The 19,348-nt window shown below is 59.3% G+C and overlaps 1 long non-coding RNA gene across 1 annotated transcript; it reads right to left on the bottom strand.

Annotated features, from left to right (window-relative positions):
- Positions 1-265: 265 nt before the first annotated feature.
- On the bottom strand, positions 266-3,871 carry LOC147121678 (uncharacterized). The gene is made up of 2 exons (XR_015077595.1): positions 1,314-3,871; positions 266-1,276 (listed from the first exon to the last, which is right to left on the bottom strand). It is a non-coding gene; the product is annotated as an uncharacterized LOC147121678 (long non-coding RNA).
- Between the last annotated feature and the right edge of the window lie 15,477 nt (positions 3,872-19,348).

Raw genomic sequence — 19,348 nt, 5'->3', positions numbered from 1 at the left:
ACTCTTTGATGATGACACACGCTCGGAGGATTACTCTTTGAGATGACACACTCTCTTGGATTATTACTCTTTGATGGTGGCAGGCTCTTGGAGTATTGCTCTTTGATGATGACACACTCTCTGAGTATGACTTGACATAAGGAAACTACTAGGCACTTGGTCTATGTCAGGGTTGGGGAGCCACGGGGCCGTATAAATACGAGGCCGTGCTCTCCAGGCAAAGGTAGGTTCTGGACCCAAATGCAGAAACCAGACAAGAGACAAATACAGTACTTTGTTTGAACTTTACTAGATTTACACATAACCAGATTAACACAAGGGACACAGCAATATACATAAGAACTAGAGACAAGAGAACTCGAGACAGAGACAGAAGCATACATAAGAACTAGAGACAAGTTACAAGACAGCTAGTCAAGATAGGAACGCAGGACAGCTTCCATGAGGAAGCCCACTTGTCTATACTGAGCTTGCAACAAGCTACCACAAGGGGCAACCGGCTTGCCGAGGCACAACTCCAGACAAGCTACCCCGAGGGTAATCGGCTTATCAATGCAAGGCTCAAGACAAGATCCCAACGGCTCCCACATAGCACGCTAGTCCAAACAGCACCTTACCAAGACAAGCAACTTAACAGTAAATACATCTTAAATCCAGAGACAAGAACACAGACTTAGATACATAGCTCAAGAGGACTATGGCACAGACTTAGATACATAACTCGAGAGAACTAGAACACAGACTTAGATACATAGCTCAAGAGAACTAGAACACAGACTTAGATACATAACTCGAGAGAACTAGAACACAGACTTAGATACATAACTCGAGAGAACTAGAACACAGACTTAGATACATAGCTCAAGAGAACTAGAACACAGACTTAGATACATAACTCGAGAGAACTATGGCAGCCAGCTTGTGAAGGCAAGCTGCCATAGAAGAAAGGCTAGTCACAGAGAACCTAGTCAAGACAAGGAACGTTGTCAAGACTAACTCCCTGGTTCACCCTAGTGAGGACTGAGCACTGAGTGAAACAACAACAGAACTTATATACCAAGAAAACCATAAACAGCTAACAGGCTGATTAAAAACTAACACCAGAGAACGAGAAACAATTAACACCAGAGACTAGGACAATTAACAAAGGAACAAAACAAGTGAAGGTGCCATCTAGAGGTTACAAAAAGGAACTGACTGGCACCCTCACAGGACCCCCTCCCCAAGGAACGGCTCCTGACGTTCCAAACACAGGGCTCGAGAGACGCACAGGACACTAAACACAAAAGACACTGGGCGCTAAGACACTGGACGCTAAGACACTGGGCGCTAAGACACTGGGCGCTAAGACACTGGGCGCTAAGACACTGGGCGCTGATTTAAATGAACATAGGGCAAAATACTTAAATTCTCTAAACTTCTGAATTAGTGGTATAGATACCCAAGTGGGGGGAAAGACTGAAAAGGCTTAGGCTAGATCAATCCAAAGTCAAACGTGTAAAACAGAGACAGCCACACACCCTCCAGGGCATTTAGAACCAAGTCAAAAAACTGAAAGTCTGTTTTAGTACACATGGCGAATCTTCTTAGCTTCTCAAGCAATGATATCTTCCATTCCAACTTTTCACAAACTACAGATGTTCAGAAATCTAAAGACGAAATCATCCTCTTCATCCACTAGCGGCAGGGACATGTCGTGGCAATCATATGACCAAAATCTTTGTAAGCAACAGAGTCATCATTCTCCAAAGTTAACACGCTCAATGGATTATATTCCAAAGGGATCCAAGAAGGGCGAAGACTCGAGAATTTAACTTGTCCAAGAGAGCTTGAGAATTCAATAGTCCAGGAGAACTCGAGAATGTCTTATCCAGTAGAGCTCAAAAGTTTAACTTGTCCAGAAGAATAACAAAACACAACAGGGTCTTCTTCCTAGGGAACTCGAGAATTAAACACAGAAACACAGGGGGGAGTCATTTGCCCCAGAGAACTTGAAAACTTAATTTGCCCAGGAAGCTTGAGAATTTAATTTGCCCAGGAAGCTTAAGAATTTACTTGGGATTTAACACAGAAGGCCCAGGAAGAGCTTGAAAGTTTAACACAGTAATGGTCCAGTAGCCTTGAAAATTCACTTGAATTTAACATAGGAGACCTGAAAGTTCTCAAATTCTAACACAATAGAGACTCAGGAAACTTGAAAATTTACTTGGGATTTAACACAGAAGGCCCAGGACACTTGAGAATTTACTTGGGGGTCTAACAGTAGAGGCCCAAGAGACTTGAAAATTTACTTGGGGTTTAACACAGTAGAGGCCCAGGAAGCTTGAGAGCTTTACCTGGGGGTCTAACAGTAGAGGCCCAAGAAACTTGAGAGGTCGACTTGAAAATATAACAAAGGCCCAGAAAACTTGAAAGTTTGCTCGAAATTCTAACACAATGAAGGTCCAAGAGACTTGAGAATTCACCTGGGGGGTCTAACACAATAGAGGCCCAGGAGACTTGAGAGTTCACCTGGGGGTCTAAATACAGTAACAACCCAGGAGACTCAAATTTTACTTGAAAGTTTAACACTATGAAGGCCCAGGAGACTCGAAAGTTCACACAAAAATTTAAACACAGGAGACTTGAAATTTTAACACAGTGGGAGTCTTACTCCTAGGAGACTCAAAAAATTACCTAAGAGAACTAGAAAATTTAACTCGAGAATTTATATCGCCTAAGAGAACTTGAAATTTTAACGCGAGAGTTTCAAACCTTAGCCGGTTGGTTTCTGCCGAGTCTATGTATGGCTCAGTCCTACTGTCAGGGTTGGGGAGCCACGGGGCCGTATAAATACGAGGCCGTGCTCTCCAGGCAAAGGTAGGTTCTGGACCCAAATGCAGAAACCAGACAAGAGACAAATACAGTACTTTGTTTGAACTTTACTAGATTTACACATAACCAGATTAACACAAGGGACACAGCAGTATACATAAGAACTAGAGACAAGAGAACTCGAGACAGAGACAGAAGCATACATAAGAACTAGAGACAAGTTACAAGACAGCTAGTCAAGATAGGAACGCAGGACAGCTTCCATGAGGAAGCCCACTTGTCTATACTGAGCTTGCAACAAGCTACCACAAGGGGCAACCGGCTTGCCGAGGCACAACTCCAGACAAGCTACCCCGAGGGTAATCGGCTTATCAATGCAAGGCTCAAGACAAGATCCCAACGGCTCCCACATAGCACGCTAGTCCAAACAGCACCTTACCAAGACAAGCAACTTAACAGTAAAGACATCTTAAATCCAGAGACAAGAACACAGACTTAGATACATAGCTCAAGAGGACTATGGCACAGACTTAGATACATAACTCGAGAGAACTAGAACACAGACTTAGATACATAGCTCAAGAGAACTAGAACACAGACTTAGATACATAGCTCAAGAGAACTAGAACACAGATTTAGATACATAACTCGAGAGAACTAGAACACAGACTTAGATACATAGCTCGAGAGAACTAGAACACAGACTTAGATACATAACTCGAGAGAACTAGAACACAGACTTAGATACATAGCTCAAGAGAACTAGAACACAGACTTAGATACATAGCTCAAGAGAACTAGAACACAGACTTAGATACATAACTCGAGAGAACTATGGCAGCCAGCTTGTGAAGGCAAGCTGCCATAGAAGAAAGGCTAGTCACAGAGAACCTAGTCAAGACAAGGAACGTTGTCAAGACTAACTCCCTGGTTCACCCTAGTGAGGACTGAGCACTGAGTGAAACAACAACAGAACTTATATACCAAGAAAACCATAAACAGCTAACAGGCTGATTAAAAACTAACACCAGAGAACGAGAAACAATTAACACCAGAGACTAGGACAATTAACACAGGAGACTGACAAGTGAAGGTGCTCAGTCTGTTCCTTGCTGCCTGTGGAGCAGGTTGTGCTGTTGCTGTTCCTGCTGCTTAGGAGGTGGTGGTTGCCTTGGCCTGGGAGTGGAGAGGAAGGAGTGACCCCAGGCCACCACTACCAGCAACCAACTTCAACTACAGAGGTGCCTGGAGAGGGAGGAGTAGAGGACAGAGGAGGAGGCCAGTTTTACAACTACAGGAGGCCTTCCATCACTGCCTCCCAACTTGGCCTCCAGCCCAGGAGAGGGAGAGAGGGGAGAGAATACCACTCAGCTACAACTCGGAAGGAGGGGAGGAGCTGCTGCAACTTTCAAACATCTGCAGGTGGGTGTCTTTGTGCACTCCCCTAAAGACTTTGCATTGTAGGCGGGGGGAGGAAGGAAGACGGGCCGGTAGCCTGGCCTGGGTTGGCTGGAGCCTGCCCAGGTGAAGTTTGTTTCCTCTACACCGAGAAGACCTGGTGTGGGCTGAGCCTGGGCTTTTTCCAGCCTGCCCAGGTGAAGACGTCTTTCTCCCCCTGCCCGAAGAGCTGCTTAAGACTTTGTATTTCCATCGGGGGAGTGCACCCAGCCGACGCCCACCCACCGACCAACACCTTAAGCGGGGACCCTGCCTTTGCGGCCCCCCCCCTCCTTCCCATCCCCCTCTTTCTCTCTCCTTGTCCTCTCTCTGCCTCTCAAAAGGCACCTCTTATTATTATTTATTATTACCAATTGAGCAGAGGGAAGGAAGGGCCCCCTCCCAATTTATTCCATCAAGGGGAGAGGTGGCCCAGTACATTTACACTCCCTCTGCTCAGGACCCTTTTTCCGAGGCCATTAACACCTTCAGGCCTGTGACTTTTGGGGTGTGTGTAGCTCTTTTTTAAGATCCACCCCACTATGGCATCTACATCCGCGGCGGCGACGGGGCCGGCGAGAACTTATGCGGCGGCGGCGGCCAAAGCCTCGGCCGCTCCCGCTGCTGCTGCTGCCCCGTCGCCGTTCCGCTTGATGACCGTCAAGCTCGGGGTGAAGAGCTACACCCACCCCGACATGACTATTGAGGCGTGCGTCAAGGCTATGGCCGGGGTTGTCGGCCCTCCGGCCATAGTCGCCGCCTCAAAAATGTATGGGAAGGCTGTCTTCTTCCTGCAGTCCGAGCGGGCGGTGGCCCTGGCCATCGCTCAGGGGCTCACCGTGGGCGGGACTTTCCTGCCGGTGGACCCGCTGGAGGCCACCGCGCAGAGGGTGGTTTTGTCGAACGTCCCGCCCTATATCACCTGTGAGCTCCTCCTCCCCCACCTACGCCAACTCGGGGAGGTGAGGTCGGGGATTTCCCCGATCCCGCTCGGACTCCGGGAGAGCAGCCTTCGCCATGTCTTCTCCTTCCGGCGCCAGGCCTTTATCCAGCTGGCGCGGGAGGGGGAGACGGACGGGGCTTTCACGGTCCTCCACGGGGGGACCTCGTACCGCGTCTTCTGGACGACGGACGGCGTGCGGTGCCACGCCTGTAGGGAGGTGGGGCACGTGCGCAAAAACTGCCCCGCCTCCAAGGCCGCCAAGTCATCTGCCGTGGCCAAGGCTGGCGCCGCCGCCGCTCCTCTCTCCGGGTCTAGCCGCGCCCCCGCTCGATCCAACGCTACCGGGGCGCGGTCGTCGTCGGAGGTCGATGCCATCCTGGCCTCCGGCGGGGGGGAGGAGGGAGGTCCCGTCCGAAAGAAGGCGCGGGACAAGACGCGAAACCGTGGGGTGGGTCCCCCCGCGGAGGGCGTCCCCCACAACATGGAGCCCCTGACGCCGGAGAGCGTCGCCGCGCTAATCGCGGAGTGCGGAGTGGGGGGGGCCCTCGTGGCCGAGCCTGTGGCCGCAACCGCCGAGGCGGTAATGCCAGAACCCGCGGCCGGGCTCGGGCCCGGGGGACCCAAAGAACTCGCTCCTCCTGAAGGAGCAGGGGAGGCCCCTGAAGAAATGGAGGCCTCCCTTTACCCCTCCGCGCTAAAAAGAAGGCGCGACCCCCTGGATGAGGAGGAGGACCGGGAGGAGGAAGGTCCCTCCGGTCAGGGGGAGTCGTCGCCCGCCGCGGGCGCTGCGCCCCAACCCACCGCTGACACCATTACGGGCGAACGGCGGGGGTCGCCTGTCCCTGAGGAGGCTGAGGCAGAAGCGTCTGCCCAGCTCGTGCCTCCCGGGGATGGGGACGAGATCCTGCCCGTGGGGGGGGTCGCGGAGCAACCCGCGGCGGGTATTCATCCAGTACTGGTGGCATTGCCCCTCGACGGGTCGGGCGGCCAGGGGACCGGGTCGGGCGGGTCGTCTGAGGACGAGCCCGCCCAGAGCGACCCGGATTTTTCCCAGGTGCTGCTCGACCTCGTCGAGGTGTGTCAAAAATTCACCCCGTCTGCTGGGTCGGAGGCCGGTGGCGTCGCAGAGGAGGGCCCTCGGTCTGTGTCTCCGGCGCCGGGCGACTTGGAGGAGGTCCGGTTTTTGTATTCTCCGTTCTCTCCGGCCTCGCCGGTCGTTCCGGCGCCTGGGGCAGAGGGGGTCTCCGAACCGCCGCCGCCTGCTGGCCCGGCCCCCCTAGAGGAGCCCGGGGGGGAATCCTCCGCTACCGATCCTGGGGGTGGGATCCGGGCGGAGGCGGGGCCGGCTGTCGCGGCCGGGCCGCCCGATGCGCATTGCGTGGTGGACGGTTCGGCCGCCGGTGGCGACCCCCCGGAGGAGGACGGGGACTCGGTGGTGGGGGCGGAGGTGGACTTAGAGTCCGTCGCCGACGAGGCGATGGATGACCTCGCGCCCCTCGCCGGGACCCCCCTCGTTCTCATTCCCATCAGGGAGCTCCGGGAATTTGTGGCCACGAGCCAGGGTCGCCGCAGGACCCAGCAGGCCCTCGACAGATGGTCGGGGCTGGCGCTGCTCATCGGGTCGGCCCGCGTCGCCTACAAGACCATGGGTGCGGACGCGGGCGTGAGCCCGTCCGAGCTGTGTCGGTTCCGGGCATTCCTCACCGGGCTGCTAAGGGAGTGGCGGTCGGCTAGCGGCCGCCCTCCCTTCCCCCGTTAGGTTTAAGTAGGGGTTGGTTGTGCTTCTGAAATGAAGATAACCATAGCCAGCCTCAACGTCAACGGCAGCAGGGAGGCTAGCCGCAGATTTAATAACTTTTCGGTCCTTCGGGACGGGAAGTATGCGGTGTGCTTCCTGCAAGAAACCCACACCGTTCCGGGAGACGAGGCCACGTGGCTCCTGGAGTGGCAAGGAGGGGTCAACATGAGTCACCTCTCCAATGTTTCCAGTGGGGTGGCTATCTTGTTGGCCCCGCATTTTCAGCCGGAGATCTTGGGGGTCAAGGAGCTCGTGCCGGGCCGCTTGCTCCAGGTCACTGTTCGCCTGGGGGGCGTGCCGTTCCATCTAGTGAACGTGTACGCCCCCGGGGCCGGTGCGCAGCAAGCGCGCTTCTTTGAAGAAGTGTCCACTCTTTTGGGCTCCATCGACGCGGGCGAGTGCGTCGTCCTCGGGGGGGATTTTAATTGTACCCTCGAGGCCAGGGACCGCACGGGTACCCGGCCGAGCCCGGCGTCGGTGGGGAAGTTGAGGGACCTGGTCGGGTCCCTCGACTTGGTGGACGTCTGGCGTAATCTCCATCCCGACTCCAGCGCCTTCACCTTTGTGAGGTCTGGGGGAGGAGCGTCCAGGATCGACCGCCTCTACATTTCCCGGGCGTACGTCTCCTGCGTTCCGACGGCTTCCGTGCGGCCGGTGCCGTGCACGGACCACCACCTGGTGTGGGCGGAGCTCGTGCCGCCGCGCGCCGGGGGGCGGTCCGCGTACTGGCACTTTAACAACCTGCTGCTGGAGGACGCGCGGTTCCGGGATTCGTTCGGTCGGTTCTGGGCCGGCTGGAGAAGGAAGCAGGGGGGCTTCCCCTCCTTGAGGCTATGGTGGGATGTGGGCAAGGCTCACATCCGTCTCTTCTGTCAGGAGTACGCGAAGGGGTCGACCAAGAGGCGGGAGGCCAGGGTCGGGCAGTTGGAGAAGGAGGTGCTCGACCTGGAGTCCCGTCTCGGTCAAGTCGCCGAGGACCCGGCCCTGCGGCTGGCGTACGAAGAGAAGAGGGGCGCGCTGAAGGACCTGCAGCTCGTCGGGTCCCGAGGCGCGTACGTGAGGTCGCGGATCCGGTTCCTGCGGGACCTGGACCGCGGCTCCCCCTTCTTCTACTCGCTGGAAAAAAGACGGGGGGTCCGTAAGCAGCTTTTGGAGCTGCTGGCCGACGACGGATCTCCGGTCTCGGATCCGGAGGGAATCCGCGCGGAGACCCGCGCCTATTACGGGGCTCTGTTCTCTCCGGATCCGTCCAGCGAGGACGCGCGCGGAGTTTTGTGGGAGGACCTGCCGAAGGTCGGCCTGGAGGGCGCCGAAAAATTGGACGCTCCTCTGAGTTTGGAGGAGCTGTCCGGCGCCCTCCGCCAGCTCTCTAGGGGGAAGTCCCCGGGGCTGGACGGGCTGACCGTGGAGTTCCACAGGGCGTTCTGGGGCGTCCTGGGGGGCGACTACGTGCGGGTCCTGGGGGAATGTTTGGCGACCGGGGAGATGCCCCTCTCGTGGCGCAGGGCGGTGATCGTCCTGCTGCCTAAGAGGGGTGATCTCCGCCTCCTTAAGAACTGGCGCCCGGTCTCCCTCCTCAGCACGGATTATAAAATCTTTGCCAGGGCCATGTCTGTTCGCCTTGGCACCGTGCTGGCCCGCATGATCCATCCCGACCAGTCCTACACGGTCCCGGGCCGGACCATTCACGATAATATCCATCTGGTCCGGGACCTGGTCCACCATTCCCAGAGGGCTGGTCTGTCGGTCGCCTTCCTTTCCCTGGATCAGGAGAAGGCGTTCGACAGGGTGGATCACGAGTATCTTTTCGGGACTCTGCGCGCTTTCGGGTTCGGGACGCATTTCGTCGCCCGGATCCGACTTCTGTACGCTGCCGCGGAGTGTCTGATTAAAGTTAACGGGTCCTTGACGGCGCCCCTTCGCTTCGGGAGGGGGGTGCGTCAGGGATGCCCCATGTCCGGCCAGTTATACGCCATTTGCGTGGAGCCTTTCCTGCGCCTCTTGCGGAAGAGGTTGGCGGGATTGGCTCTGCAAGGGCCGGGCGTGGAGGTGGTCCTCTCGGCTTACGCCGATGACGTGCTCCTCGTGGTCACGGATCCCGTTGACTTGCGGAGGATGCGGGAATGCCAGCAGATTTACTCGGACGCATCCTCCGCCAGGATCAACTGGGGGAAATGTTCCGGACTCCTGGTGGGTCAGTGGCAGGTGGACTCTCTGCCGGAGGAGTTCAGGCCCTTCGCCTGGAGTACTACGCACCTCCTCTACTTGGGAGTCTACCTCAGCCCGGCCGAGGACGCCTGGCCGGCGAACTGGCACGAGCTGGAGGCCAAAGTCACCGCTCGCTTAGGACGCTGGACAGGATTGCTCCGAGTGATGTCCTACAGGGGTCGGGCGTTGGTCATAAACCAACTGGTGGCCGCCATGTTGTGGTACCGGTTGGTTACTCTGACCCCCCCCCCTGCGTTTGTCGCCAGGATACAGAAGAAGCTCGTCGACTTCTTCTGGAACAACAGGATGCACTGGGTCGCTGCCGCGGTTCTGAGTCTCCCGCTTAGGGAGGGCGGTCAGGCGTTGGTGTGCCTCCGCACCCAGATTGCGACTTTCCGTCTTCGGACGCTGCAGAGATACCTGTACGTCGAGAATCCTCCAAGATGGTGTGCGCTGGCGACGTATTTTTTCCGCCAGCTGCACGGCCTCAATTACGACACGCAGCTCCTGTTTTTGGAGGGGAGCGGCAGGCGTGAGAGCCTGCGGGAGCTGCCTGTCTTTTACCAGGAACTACTATGGGTTTGGAATCACGTCGCCTCCAGGCGGAGCTCTCCCCCGTCAGGAGCGGCGGCTGTCCTCCGGGAGCCGCTGTTCAGGAATCCGCACCTCCACGTCCGCGAGTTCGGGTGGCTGGCGGAACGCAGGGCTGTGCCTGCCGGGGTGACTAGAGTCGGGGACCTACTCGATGGCGGAGGAGCGGGCTGGATGGCGCCAGAGGAGCTGGCGAGGCGCATGTCGTGGGACGACGTCCGGCTCGCGGTCAATGCCATCGGGGCGGTGAAAGCGATGCTGCCCCCCGGCGCCACGAGGTGCGTCGAGGCGGCTCGGGCACGTGGGGAGATCCCGTCCGAGCTTACTCCCGTTCGGATGGAATTCCTTATCGGCGCCTTTCCCCGAGACTCCCCTCGGAGATCGGCGCCTCACAACTTGAGCCGTCTCGAGGAAATACCCTCCGTGCTTTTTCATTCTGCGCGGAGGGGTTTCCTGTACGGGCTGCTCTTGCACACCTTCCACTTTGCCATCTTCGCCTGCCGTCCGGACACGCCGTGGCGTGCCGTTTTACCTCCGGACGGAGGCGGAGGTCCCCGATGGGGGGCTCTCTATGCGGGAGTCCTCCCTTGTTCTATCGGGGATTTGGCCTGGAGGGTGTTGCACAGAGCAGTTCCGTGCAATAGATTTTTAAATAGGTTTACGGACTCCCAGACCGCCTGTTTGTTTTGCGGTCTGGAGGAGTCCGTCTTTCACGTCTACACGGGGTGTGAGAGGTTGCAGCCCCTCTTCCATTTTTTGAGGGGGCTGCTCCTCAAATTTTGGTTGCACTTCAGTCCCACGCTCCTGATCTACGGTCACCCCGTGCGGAGGGGGGCGGGCGGGTCGGAGGACCTCCTCGTGGGCCTGCTCCTGGGCCTGGCCAAGAAAGCCATCAATTGGTCCTGGCAGCGGGCGAGCGAGGGGGTCGTCCGACCGGATTGCCTCCCCCTCTTCCGTGGCCATGTTCGCGCCCGGGTGGCCCTAGAGATGGAGCACGCGGTGTCCGCCGGCACGCTCGAGCTCTTTCGTGACCGGTGGGCGCCGCGGGGACTGGAGTGCATTGTTAATCGGGACAACCAAATTTTAATTTGATTGGTGGAGGGTTATTTAAAAGGGTAATTGGGTTGTTGTCACCTTATTTGTGAAATTGTTTCTTTTTTTTGGGTCCAATGAAAAGAGAGAGAGAACGAGAAACAATTAACACCAGAGACTAGGACAATTAACACAGGAGACTGACAAGTGAAGGTGCTCAGTCTGTTCCTTGCTGCCTGTGGAGCAGGTTGTGCTGTTGCTGTTCCTGCTGCTTAGGAGGTGGTGGTTGCCTTGGCCTGGGAGTGGAGAGGAAGGAGTGACCCCAGGCCACCACTACCAGCAACCAACTTCAACTACAGAGGTGCCTGGAGAGGGAGGAGTAGAGGACAGAGGAGGAGGCCAGTTTTACAACTACAGGAGGCCTTCCATCACTGCCTCCCAACTTGGCCTCCAGCCCAGGAGAGGGAGAGAGGGGAGAGAATACCACTCAGCTACAACTCGGAAGGAGGGGAGGAGCTGCTGCAACTTTCAAACATCTGCAGGTGGGTGTCTTTGTGCACTCCCCTAAAGACTTTGCATTGTAGGCGGGGGGAGGAAGGAAGACGGGCCGGTAGCCTGGCCTGGGTTGGCTGGAGCCTGCCCAGGTGAAGTTTGTTTCCTCTACACCGAGAAGACCTGGTGTGGGCTGAGCCTGGGCTTTTTCCAGCCTGCCCAGGTGAAGACGTCTTTCTCCCCCTGCCCGAAGAGCTGCTTAAGACTTTGTATTTCCATCGGGGGAGTGCACCCAGCCGACGCCCACCCACCGACCAACACCTTAAGCGGGGACCCTGCCTTTGCGGCCCCCCCCCTCCTTCCCATCCCCCTCTTTCTCTCTCCTTGTCCTCTCTCTGCCTCTCAAAAGGCACCTCTTATTATTATTTATTATTACCAATTGAGCAGAGGGAAGGAAGGGCCCCCTCCCAATTTATTCCATCAAGGGGAGAGGTGGCCCAGTACATTTACACTCCCTCTGCTCAGGACCCTTTTTCCGAGGCCATTAACACCTTCAGGCCTGTGACTTTTGGGGTGTGTGTAGCTCTTTTTTAAGATCCACCCCACTATGGCATCTACATCCGCGGCGGCGACGGGGCCGGCGAGAACTTATGCGGCGGCGGCGGCCAAAGCCTCGGCCGCTCCCGCTGCTGCTGCTGCCCCGTCGCCGTTCCGCTTGATGACCGTCAAGCTCGGGGTGAAGAGCTACACCCACCCCGACATGACTATTGAGGCGTGCGTCAAGGCTATGGCCGGGGTTGTCGGCCCTCCGGCCATAGTCGCCGCCTCAAAAATGTATGGGAAGGCTGTCTTCTTCCTGCAGTCCGAGCGGGCGGTGGCCCTGGCCATCGCTCAGGGGCTCACCGTGGGCGGGACTTTCCTGCCGGTGGACCCGCTGGAGGCCACCGCGCAGAGGGTGGTTTTGTCCAACGTCCCGCCCTTTATCACCTGTGAGCTCCTCCTCCCCCACCTACACCAACTCGGGGAGGTGAGGTCGGGGATTTCCCCGATCCCGCTCGGACTCCGGGAGAGCAGCCTTCGCCATGTCTTCTCCTTCCGGCGCCAGGCCTTCATCCAGCTGGCGCGGGAGGGGGAGACGGACGGGGCTTTCACGGTCCTCCACGGGGGGACCTCGTACCGCGTCTTCTGGACGACGGACGGCGTGCGGTGCCACGCCTGTAGGGAGGTGGGGCACGTGCGCAAAAACTGCCCCGCCTCCAAGGCCGCCAAGTCATCTGCCGTGGCCAAGGCTGGCGCCGCCGCCGCTCCTCTCTCCGGGTCTAGCCGCGCCCCCGCTCGATCCAACGCTACCGGGGCGCGGTCGTCGTCGGAGGTCGATGCCATCCTGGCCTCCGGCGGGGGGGAGGAGGGAGGTCCCGTCCGAAAGAAGGCGCGGGACAAGACGCGAAACCGTGGGGTGGGTCCCCCCGCGGAGGGCGTCCCCCACAACATGGAGCCCCTGACGCCGGAGAGCGTCGCCGCGCTAATCGCGGAGTGCGGAGGGGGGGGGGCCCTCGTGGCCGAGCCTGTGGCCGCAACCGCCGAGGCGGTAATGCCAGAACCCGCGGCCGGGCTCGGGCCCGGGGGACCCAAAGAACTCGCTCCTCCTGAAGGAGCAGGGGAGGCCCCTGAAGAAATGGAGGCCTCCCTTTACCCCTCCGCGCTAAAAAGAAGGCGCGACCCCCTGGATGAGGAGGAGGACCGGGAGGAGGAAGGTCCCTCCGGTCAGGGGGAGTCGTCGCCCGCCGCGGGCGCTGCGCCCCACCCCACCGCTAACACCATTACGGGCGAACGGCAGGGGTCGCCTGTCCCTGAGGAGGCTGAGGCAGAAGCGTCTGCCCAGCTCGTGCCTCCCGGGGATGGGGACGAGACCCTGCCCGTGGGGGGGGTCGCGGAACAACCCGCGGCGGGTATTCATCCAGTACTGGTGGCATTGCCCCTCGACGGGTCGGGCGGCCAGGGGACCGGGTCGGGCGGGTCGTCTGAGGACGAGCCCGCCCAGAGCGACCCGGATTTTTCCCAGGTGCTGCTCGACCTCGTCGAGGTGTGTCAAAAATTCACCCCGTCTGCTGGGTCGGAGGCCGGTGGCGTCGCAGAGGAGGGCCCTCGGTCTGTGTCTCCGGCGCCGGGCGACTTGGAGGAAGCCCGGTTTTTGTATTTTCCGATCTCTCCGGCCTCTCCGGTCGTTCCGGCGCCTGGGGCGGAGGGGGTTTCCGAACCGCCGCCGCCTGCTGGCCCGGCCCCCCTAGAGGAGCCCGGGGGGGAATCCTCCGCTACCGATCCTGGGGGTGGGATCCGGGCGGAGGCGGGGCCGGCTGTCGCGGCCGGGCCGCCCGATGCGCATTGCGTGGCGGACGGTTCGGCCGCCGGTGGCGACCCCCCGGAGGAGGACGGGGACTCGGTGGTGGGGGCGGAGGTGGACTTAGAGTCCGTCGCCGACGAGGCGATGGATGACCTCGCGCCCCTCGCCGGGACCCCCCTCGTTCTCATTCCCATCAGGGAGCTCCGGGAATTTGTGGCCACGAGCCAGGGTCGCCGCAGGACCCAGCAGGCCCTCGACAGATGGTCGGGGCTGGCGCTGCTCATCGGGTCGGCCCGCGTCGCCTACAAGACCATGGGTGCGGACGCGGGCGTGAGCCCGTCCGAGCTGTGTCGGTTCCGGGCATTCCTCACCGGGCTGCTAAGGGAGTGGCGGTCGGCTAGCGGCCGCCCTCCCTTCCCCCGTTAGGTTTAAGTAGGGGTTGGTTGTGCTTCTGAAATGAAGATAACCATAGCCAGCCTCAACGTCAACGGCAGCAGGGAGGCTAGCCGCAGATTTAATAACTTTTCGGTCCTTCGGGACGGGAAGTATGCGGTGTGCTTCCTGCAAGAAACCCACACCGTTCCGGGAGACGAGGCCACGTGGCTCCTGGAGTGGCAAGGAGGGGTCAACATGAGTCACCTCTCCAATGTTTCCAGTGGGGTGGCTATCTTGTTGGCCCCGCATTTTCAGCCGGAGATCTTGGGGGTCAAGGAGCTCGTGCCGGGCCGCTTGCTCCAGGTCACTGTTCGCCTGGGGGGCGTGCCGTTCCATCTAGTGAACGTGTACGCCCCCGGGGCCGGTGCGCAGCAAGCGCGCTTCTTTGAAGAAGTGTCCACTCTTTTGGGCTCCATCGACGCGGGCGAGTGCGTCGTCCTCGGGGGGGATTTTAATTGTACCCTCGAGGCCAGGGACCGCACGGGTACCCAGCCGAGCCCGGCGTCGGTGGGGAAGTTGAGGGACCTGGTCGGGTCCCTCGACTTGGTGGACGTCTGGCGTAATCTCCATCCCGACTCCAGCGCCTTCACCTTTGTGAGGTCTGGGGGAGGAGCGTCCAGGATCGACCGCCTCTACATTTCCCGGGCGTACGTCTCCTGCGTTCCGACGGCTTCCGTGCGGCCGGTGCCGTGCACGGACCACCACCTGGTGTGGGCGGAGCTCGTGCCGCCGCGCGCCGGGGGGCGGTCCGCGTACTGGCACTTTAACAACCTGCTGCTGGAGGACGCGCGGTTCCGGGATTCGTTCGGTCGGTTCTGGGCCGGCTGGAGAAGGAAGCAGGGGGGCTTCCCCTCCTTGAGGCTATGGTGGGATGTGGGCAAGGCTCACATCCGTCTCTTCTGTCAGGAGTACGCGAAGGGGTCGACCAAGAGGCGGGAGGCCAGGGTCGGGCAGTTGGAGAAGGAGGTGCTCGACCTGGAGTCCCGTCTCGGTCAAGTCGCCGAGGACCCGGCCCTGCGGCTGGCGTACGAAGAGAAGAGGGGCGCGCTGAAGGACCTGCAGCTCGTCGGGTCCCGAGGCGCGTACGTGAGGTCGCGGATCCGGTTCCTGCGGGACCTGGACCGCGGCTCCCCCTTCTTCTACTCGCTGGAAAAAAGACGGGGGGTCCGTAAGCAGCTTTTGGAGCTGCTGGCCGACGACGGATCTCCGGTCTCGGATCCGGAGGGAATCCGCGCGGAGACCCGCGCCTATTACGGGGCTCTGTTCTCTCCGGATCCGTCCAGCGAGGACGCGCGTGGAGTTTTGTGGGAGGACCTGCCGAAGGTCGGCCTGGAGGGCGCCGAAAAATTGGACGCTCCTCTGAGTTTGGAGGAGCTGTCCGGCGCCCTCCGCCAGCTCTCTAGGGGGAAGTCCCCGGGGCTGGACGGGCTGACCGTGGAGTTCCACAGGGCGTTCTGGGGCGTCCTGGGGGGCGACTACGTGCGGGTCCTGGGGGAATGTTTGGCGACCGGGGAGATGCCCCTCTCGTGGCGCAGGGCGGTGATCGTCCTGCTGCCTAAGAGGGGTGATCTCCGCCTCCTTAAGAACTGGCGCCCGGTCTCCCTCCTCAGCACGGATTATAAAATCTTTGCCAGGGCCATGTCTGTTCGCCTTGGCGCCGTGCTGGCCCGCATGATCCATCCCGACCAGTCCTACACGGTCCCGGGCCGGACCATTCACGATAATATCCATCTGGTCCGGGACCTGGTCCACCATTCCCAGAGGGCTGGTCTGTCGGTCGCCTTCCTTTCCCTGGATCAGGAGAAGGCGTTCGACAGGGTGGATCACGAGTATCTTTTCGGGACTCTGCGCGCTTTCGGGTTCGGGACGCATTTCGTCGCCCGGATCCGACTTCTGTACGCTGCCGCGGAGTGTCTGATTAAAGTTAACGGGTCCTTGACGGCGCCCCTTCGCTTCGGGAGGGGGGTGCGTCAGGGATGCCCCATGTCCGGCCAGTTATACGCCATTTGCGTGGAGCCTTTCCTGCGCCTCTTGCGGAAGAGGTTGGCGGGATTGGCTCTGCAAGGGCCGGGCGTGGAGGTGGTCCTCTCGGCTTACGCCGATGACGTGCTCCTCGTGGTCACGGATCCCGTTGACTTGCGGAGGATGCGGGAATGCCAGCAGATTTACTCGGACGCATCCTCCGCCAGGATCAACTGGGGGAAATGTTCCGGACTCCTGGTGGGTCAGTGGCAGGTGGACTCTCTGCCGGAGGAGTTCGGGCCCTTCGCCTGTAGTACTACGCACCTCCTCTACTTGGGAGTCTACCTCAGCCCGGCCGAGGACGCCTGGCCGGCGAACTGGCACGAGCTGGAGGCCAAAGTCACCGCTCGCTTAGGACGCTGGACAGGATTGCTCCGAGTGTTGTCCTACAGGGGTCGGGCGTTGGTCATAAACCAACTGGTGGCCGCCATGTTGTGGTACCGGTTGGTTACTCTGACCCCCCCCCCTGCGTTTGTCGCCAGGATACAGAAGAGGCTCGTCGACTTCTTCTGGAACAACAGGATGCACTGGGTCGCTGCCGCGGTTCTGAGTCTCCCGCTTAGGGAGGGCGGTCAGGCGTTGGTGTGCCTCCGCACCCAGATTGCGACTTTCCGTCTTCGGACGCTGCAGAGATACCTGTACGTCGAGAATCCTCCAAGATGGTGTGCGCTGGCGACGTATTTTTTCCGCCAGCTGCACGGCCTCAATTACGACACGCAGCTCCTGTTTTTGGAGGGGAGCGGCAGGCGTGAGAGCCTGCGGGAGCTGCCTGTCTTTTACCAGGAACTACTATGGGTTTGGAATCACGTCGCCTCCAGGCGGAGCTCTCCCCCGTCAGGAGCGGCGGCTGTCCTCCGGGAGCCGCTGTTCAGGAATCCGCACCTCCACGTCCGCGAGTTCGGGTGGCTGGCGGAACGGAGGGCTGTGCCTGCCGGGGTGACTAGAGTCGGGGACCTACTCGATGGCGGAGGAGCGGGCTGGATGGCGCCAGAGGAGCTGGCGAGGCGCATGTCGTGGGACGACGTCCGGCTCGCGGTCAATGCCATCGGGGCGGTGAAAGCGATGCTGCCCCCCGGCGCCACGAGGTGCGTCGAGGCGGCTCGGGCACGTGGGGAGATCCCGTCCGAGCTTACTCCCGTTCGGATGGAATTCCTTATCGGCGCCTTTCCCCGAGACTCCCCTCGGGGATCGGCGCCTCACAACTTGAGCCGTCTCGAGGAAATACCCTCCGTGCTTTTTCATTCTGCGCGGAGGGGTTTCCTGTACGGGCTGCTCTTGCACACCTTCCACTTTGCCATCTTCGCCTGCCGTCCGGACACGCCGTGGCGTGCCGTTTTACCTCCGGACGGAGGCGGAGGCCCCCAATGGGGGGCTCTCTATGCGGGAGTCCTCCCCTGTTCTATCGGGGATTTGGCCTGGAGGGTGTTGCACAGAGCAGTTCCGTGCAATAGATTTTTAAGTAGGTTTACGGACTCCCAGACCGCCTGTTTGTTTTGCGGTCTGGAGGAGTCCGTCTTTCACGTTTACACGGGGTGTGAGAGGTTGCAGCCCCTCTTCCATTTTTTGAAGGGGCTGCTCCTCAAATTTTGGTTGCACTTCAGTCCCACGCTCCTGATCTACGGTCACCCCGTGCGGAGGGGAGCGGGCAGGTCGGAGGACCTCCTCGTGGGCCTGCTCCTGGGCCTGGCCAAGAAAGCCATTAATTGGTCCAGGCAGCGGGCGGTCGAGGGGGTCGTCCGGCCGGATTGCCTCCCTCTCTTCCGCGGCCACGTTCGCGGCCGGGTGGCCCTGGAGATGGAGCACGCGGTGTCCGCCGGCGAGCTCGAGCTCTTTCGTGACCGGTGGGCGCCGCGGGGACTGGAGTGCATAATTGGTTTAAACAACCAGACTTTAATTTAAGGGGTTAAGTTTTGTTTCGGGGTTTATTGGATTGTGTGTATTTGTTTAATGTTTTTGTTTTATTGGTTTAACACAAGAGGAGAACGAGAAACAATTAACACCAGAGACTAGGACAATTAACACAGGAGACTGACAAGTGAAGGTGCTCAGTCTGTTCCTTGCTGCCTGTGGAGCAGGTTGTGCTGTTGCTGTTCCTGCTGCTTAGGAGGTGGTGGTTGCCTTGGCCTGGGAGTGGAGAGGAAGGAGTGACCCCAGGCCACCACTACCAGCAACCAACTTCAACTACAGAGGTGCCTGGAGAGGGAGGAGTAGAGGACAGAGGAGGAGGCCAGTTTTACAACTACAGGAGGCCTTCCATCACTGCCTCCCAACTTGGCCTCCAGCCCAGGAGAGGGAGAGAGGGGAGAGAATACCACTCAGCTACAACTCGGAAGGAGGGGAGGAGCTGCTGCAACTTTCAAACATCTGCAGGTGGGTGTCTTTGTGCACTCCCCTAAAGACTTTGCATTGTAGGCGGGGGGAGGAAGGAAGACGGGCCGGTAGCCTGGCCTGGGTTGGCTGGAGCCTGCCCAGGTGAAGTTTGTTTCCTCTACACCGAGAAGACCTGGTGTGGGCTGAGCCTGGGCTTTTTCCAGCCTGCCCAGGTGAAGACGTCTTTCTCCCCCTGCCCGAAGAGCTGCTTAAGACTTTGTATTTCCATCGGGGGAGTGCACCCAGCCGACGCCCACCCACCGACCAACACCTTAAGCGGGGACCCTGCCTTTGCGGCCCCCCCCCTCCTTCCCATCCCCCTCTTTCTCTCTCCTTGTCCTCTCTCTGCCTCTCAAAAGGCACCTCTTATTATTATTTATTATTACCAATTGAGCAGAGGGAAGGAAGGGCCCCCTCCCAATTTATTCCATCAAGGGGAGAGGTGGCCCAGTACATTTACACTCCCTCTGCTCAGGACCCTTTTTCCGAGGCCATTAACACCTTCAGGCCTGTGACTTTTGGGGTGTGTGTAGCTCTTTTTTAAGATCCACCCCACTATGGCATCTACATCCGCGGCGGCGACGGGGCCGGCGAGAACTTATGCGGCGGCGGCGGCCAAAGCCTCGGCCGCTCCCGCTGCTGCTGCTGCCCCGTCGCCGTTCCGCTTGATGACCGTCAAGCTCGGGGTGAAGAGCTACACCCACCCCGACATGACTATTGAGGCGTGCGTCAAGGCTATGGCCGGGGTTGTCGGCCCTCCGGCCATAGTCGCCGCCTCAAAAATGTATGGGAAGGCTGTCTTCTTCCTGCAGTCCGAGCGGGCGGTGGCCCTGGCCATCGCTCAGGGGCTCACCGTGGGCGGGAC

Source organism: Somniosus microcephalus, chromosome 3, assembly GCF_052327205.1.
Source record: "Somniosus microcephalus isolate GS21.2 chromosome 3, FLI_Smic_1.0, whole genome shotgun sequence".
In the NCBI taxonomy this organism is placed as follows: Eukaryota; Metazoa; Chordata; class Chondrichthyes; order Squaliformes; family Somniosidae; genus Somniosus; species Somniosus microcephalus.
This window is presented reverse-complemented; position numbering and strand designations above follow the sequence as displayed.